The following is a 5883-nucleotide window of genomic DNA, read 5'->3' as shown; positions in this document are numbered from 1 at the left end:
ATCATCCTCGAGTACTGCCTTGGACTCTACCATCTTACATCCTCTTATTCCTGCTCCCAGTGGCCTCTAGCTGGGGCCTTCTCCTGCCTCTGACTCCTCTTCAGAGGCTTTCCCTCCAGTTCAAATGGGGCGGCACTGTGGCTCCCCTCTAGCTTTTCTCACCCATCTTGAACTATGTGTTGCAGCTTTCTCTTTCTTTTTCTCAAGGGCTATCAGCATCAATAGCTCAGGCCAGTCACATCCCAGCATCATCGGATAGGGTAAGTGCTCAGATACTCCAACTAGCATCCAGTGTGTATTCTTGCCCACTTGCAGACTAACCCACACTCTGTCATGTCTTTGGGTCTCCCCACACCAGCATTGAATGATTATCTGATCTTCTACTTCCCTCTCTCTTCCCGATAACACATCTCTCTGTACTAATGTGTGCGATGAGCCTGAATCCAACATAGCACATATCTGCTGTCCCTCAAGCCTCACATTCACCATCAGTGCAGGCAGTTCCTTTTCTGGCTCAGGATGAACCCTGGGACTATAACCACAAATGGCCTCCTAGGGTGCTTGTCTTGTTTTTATGCCTCTTACCATCCTTTCTAACAACGTCTGTTGTCTTTCTGTTTGTTCCTGCAGACCTTGGACTACTTGACACAGGAGTCCCAAAACCCGTTGTTGTGTCCCTAAATCTGAGGCTAGGATCTGCACCAGCTTTCCTGCCTTCTCTTTGGACCCAAGGGCTCTTTCTTTCATTTGGGCAAACCATCATCTCAGGGTACGCACTACCATAGGAAGTGTCCCGGCCAATGCACCAATGTATTAGGTTGGCCTCCCCAGTGGCATTTTTTTTTTTTTTTTGCGGCCTGTGAGAGGCACCCTTGAAGTCCCTTAATGTTTCAATTCTATCTTATCCCACCTTTACTCTCCTGCCATGTCTTGATATAAATATTATTGAGAAGTTCTTACAAGTGGGAGACTGCCTATTATACTTCTATGTTGGGGTTCTCAGCCACCATGGGCCTAACCCCCATCTTTCTCCAGCTAGGACTACCAGTCTAAACCCACTGGGTAGGGTTTGACACTGAGGCTGTAGCTCCTTACTCCTCTCTGGGCCCATGGCCCTCCTTTTTTTTTTTTTTTTTTTTTTACTATGGACCCAGGCCTTCTGGCCCCTTTTCATCCTGCGCCCCCTGGATGCCAAGTTATTGGGTCTTCTGCCTCCTCAGGCTTGGCCCTTTCTTATACTAGCCAAGATCCCTCCACTGGGACCCAGCTTCAAAGTCCTGCAGCCAGCTCTAGGCTATTGGCCCTATATGGCTGCACCCACTAGGGCATTAAACCCTTTGGCCCTTTGGTGCCCTGAGGGGCTAATGAGGCCTCCTCCTTCCCTACAGCCTCGACCACAAACCACCGGTCTATCAATCAAAAAAATATATAAACAGTAAGTCCATGGGCTATAACCACAGAAAAATAGAAATTAAAGAAGGTAGCGTGCCAGCTTACATTTTTTACATGGCTCGGTGCTTCTGCTTCCCCTTGTCTGTGATGTTCCTCCTTGTGGCACTGCTACCACTTCTCTGAAAGTCATCAGGAGTTCCCTTCTCACAGGAGCTGGACCAGCAGCCAAGCCTCTCCATGGAGCTCTCATACACAACCTACTTCCCCTTTGGCTGCTACCTCCAACTGCTGCCAAGCCCAGGATTTTTATAGTTCTGGCCTGCCCCCTTCTGTTCTCCTGGGTAGCCAACCAGGCTCAGCTTTTACCTCTACCCTACCAGCAGGCTGTGCCCAGAAAGTTCTGGTCTTATAGGGACCAGCCTGCTTTCTGATAACAAGGCTAGGGTTCCCTGTTACAGTAACCCTTCTGGGTACACTTCTGGCAGAGTGGGGGGTGAGGGGTGGCAGCGGCTGGATGCGGGGTGGGCGGTGGCAGCAGAGGGTGGTTGATGGCAGCGGCTGCTGCTGTGTGCAAGCTCCCCTTGCCCCACATCCAGCCGGCTAGGTGGCACCTGTGCAGCCCCCATAGGGGAGGCATTGCTCTCACCCTATCCCCCCCCAGCCCTGCTCCTGGGAGGCCATGGCACAGGTTGGTGTGTGATGGAACTCCATCTCCACTCACCTGTGCGTAACCCCTACCCCCTTTCCAAGTACCCCCAGGGGGCAACCCCTGAGCTAACGTATTGTAAATTCACTTACTGCCCACTAACTGCCCCTTACAGACAGGCCTTGAATAATTTGCTGAGGGATTGACCGAGAATTCCACTGAAATCAAAGGGGCTATTTCCATTTACTTCAGAGGCCTTTGGAGCAGGGCCCAAATCCTTCCCATACATTGCAGTGGGCACTTCATATGATATGAAAAATTTCTCAAGAAGAATTTGGGTAAGACCAAATTTCACTTCTAAAATCAAAGAAACATTTCCTATTGACTTCCATGGGAATAAGTGCAGCTTCATTATGGTTTACTAATATATCATACTGTTCACAAACTCAATCATTCTTTGGGCAAAAACTAAGGATAGTTAGCAACAGACATGCAAAATATGAGCCAGAATCTGATGTTTCACAAGGTCAACCTAGAGTCACACCTTTGAATTAGAGGCCTTAGCATCTACTGTATAGAATACAGGGTAACCCAAAAGTGAAATGGCCTTAGGGAAGCAATTCCAGATTTTCATGCAATTGAATATAAACTCTAAACTCTGTTGTCAAGAGACAGCATAAAAGCAATTTAAGAAATGTCAGACTATCTGGGGGAAAGAGCAAATGTATAAGACTGCATAGGCTGGGTTATGTGCTTATAAAATTTGTCATGAGAATGGGGACATTATTAGGAATACTGTTTGTTTATAAAAGCTTGAAAGCAGGAATTATGTCTTTGGGCAGCTAAAATCCAGCTGTTCAAGCTGATTTGTCTGTCTGTCAGATATGCTGTCTTTTTTTCTTCTGTGATATAATAGAAAACATGATTGTAAGATCCTGACCTAGGTTCTGTCCTAACTCACTGAGAGCCAACTCTCACCTCAAAATGAAGACCACTAAGTTGCATCCAGAATAATTCAGAGTACAATTTGGCCCTTAAATTTTAAGGTCAGCATATACATAGGCAAACAATTCCTTTGAGGTACAAAAAGCACATGTTGAATTCTGAGAACAGAAAATTGCTAATGGAAGGAAAACAGCAATTAATTCATAAAATAGAGTGAAGGACATGCTTTTGTATATCCAATAGGAAAAACAATCAGGTTTGTGCATTGAAAAGAAAATCTTGGGCCAATTTGGCAGTGCTTACCTTTTTATGGAAGGTTATTGAATGAGTTTAGTGAGAGCTTTGTTTTAGTTAAGGACCACAGAAGGTTTTTAATTCAACACACATATCGTATCAAATAGCGGCAGTCATCAGATGGCTAGTTAAACTGGCTTGTGGCCTCACATAACTCTGGAGTATCACAAAGTAGCCATTGCAGATTAAGGGATCTGGTTTGAGGTAGGTTTGGTATGTATCATCAGTACCAAAAGCAAAATGTGGACGAATCCCTGAAACCACATCAAGTTCCTGATGACCTTGGGACCAAGGTTGGCAGATTTCAAAGAAATAGAAAACACTACGATTTCTATTTAAGGCCTACCATTTTCTTTTTCATTTTTCAATTGAGCTGTTACATTTCACATAGCAGTATCATAACACAGTAAATTATACAGTTTGCTCATAGTAAGACTTCAGAGGAGTGAATAACTAATAATTACCAAAATGAGACAATCACAAGTGATTCTCTTTGTTAAATGGGTTAACGCATCTCAGATTGAGTCTGTGGTATGTGCATATACTATAGGCTAGTAGAAATATCAATACAAAAAACAGAGAACTTGAGGCTTTTCCTTCCTTCTTGCCCCCTGCTCCCAACCCCTACCCCAGTTCCTCTCAAAAAGCCCTGGGATTACCTTTCACACTGTTAACATATCATAACATCATTCTCATGTTTTGTTAGGATCACCTGTTCAGAGACTTATGGATGGAAGGACAAAAAAGTTAGGGCCAACATCTATTAAACCTTTTGAGTGAAAGACAATTAATCCGGAATCTGTTAGTAAAGAGGAAGTGGGAAAAAAAGAAATATAGTAATAGAGAATGCCAAATTCCTGCCTACCACGGCAAGTGGGAGAGAATATTAGATTTCAAAGTCAAAGTGACTGGCAAATTACCAAAAGAAAAACTATACTGTCACAAAGGCCCTATGGGATATTCCCCTGAGAGACCGTCCTAGAGAAAGAAGGGAAATACATCTCAAATCAAAAAGATACTGGCTCTAAGATACTTAGGAAAATCACGATGTTGCCAATAGCTTTTTGTGCTAACAGAATTAACACTAGCTGCCCATTCACTAATAACAGGGAAGGACTGAGAGCAGCACCCATGAGATTTATGCCACTGCAGAAAGTATTGATTTGAGAAGTAAAGAACAGAAAGTCACTAAGGAGTGGTGACCATGATAATTCCTTGATAGTATTAATTAGTATGTTATACATGCATTTCATGCTTTCTTTGACATAAGTCTGTATAATCACTGGAAGCAATGGATGCTGAGCCCCTCTTTATGTTCTTGGCACCTTAACCACAGGCAGGATGACTATGCATCAGACCTTTTTGAAATCATAATCATTAATATATATTTTGGATGATAATTACAAGTTTTCTACTGTACTGTGTGCTTATCCTAGGTATAGAATGAGGAGTAAATATTCCATTTTAAAACATTGCTGACCAAAATAAAACAAAGAGTGCACGAGAAGAATCACCAGAAAACTGCAGGTTAGATACAATATCTGAGGGTTATTGCTGTTATAAATCACTGCAGGATTACATCTACCACCACACAATAAACATGAAATTTCCCTCCAGAACTCAAAACTTGAAAGTTCTCTCTCTCCATGTTTCGAAACAATAGAGAGAAATATGATATTACCAAGGGAGCTGATTCATTCAGTTATACTATTTAGAACAAGCCAAGAGCACTATCCACAACCCAGCTAATACTGAACTGTCTGAACTCAACTGTCTCAACATTTTTGGGGTGAAAAACCAGAGAAATTACCTGAGGCTCAGACCATGGCAGGGTGGGGGAAAGGAGTGCAGGGGAAGAGAGGGTCTCATTTAGCTAAGTTATTGCAATGCGCAGGTGATGAGACAGGGGGTCCATGCCTTAACCAGTACTATGGGCACCCACAAGTCTAATGTCAGTTCTGATATGAAGTAAACTTAAATCTGAGTAGTGTTCTATGCATTTTTGCCCAAGCCTTTAAAATAAAACAGCAAAAGGCAAGTAGTTTCCCAATTACTCCCTGAAAAATAGCTGATGATAGAGTAGAAACAAAAAAGAATTACCAGGGGCTCCACTGGTGAAGAGGAGCCTCATTAGAAATAAAATCAAGTTAAAAATATTAGGGATATTTTAGGATGGGTTCTATGGTCAAACACCAACTCAGGTTAGAGGCTAGTCCAATTTTCACTAAATATAGTATTTAGTGAGTAAATTTTAGTTATATACTATGAGTCCCCAGAAAAAGCATGCACCCTTTTTCAGAAGGCAGAGTAAAGAAAAAAACACCATTTTTTCTTGCCAATAGTATAAACATGGGCAGTTGCAGTAGGAGAGAGTGATAACCTTCTCTGTTTAAGCACTAACTGCTGACTTGCTGTGGACAATTCTTCTTTCAGCAGCAGCAGCTGCAGCAGGGTTTATCCAAGATGCAGTTTGAGGCAGCCTGCACAAAGCCAGCTGATTTTCCAGGAAAGTTATATGTGGTATTTAAGAAAATATGGTAGTTCACTATGTAGGCAAATATTGTATTAGACCATGCTAGTAATGTAGCTTTAAGATCATGGGCAGA

Source organism: Alligator sinensis, unplaced genomic scaffold (genome assembly GCF_000455745.1).
Source record: "Alligator sinensis unplaced genomic scaffold, ASM45574v1 scaffold32_3, whole genome shotgun sequence".
NCBI classification, from domain to species: domain Eukaryota; kingdom Metazoa; phylum Chordata; order Crocodylia; family Alligatoridae; genus Alligator; species Alligator sinensis.
This window is presented reverse-complemented; position numbering follows the sequence as displayed.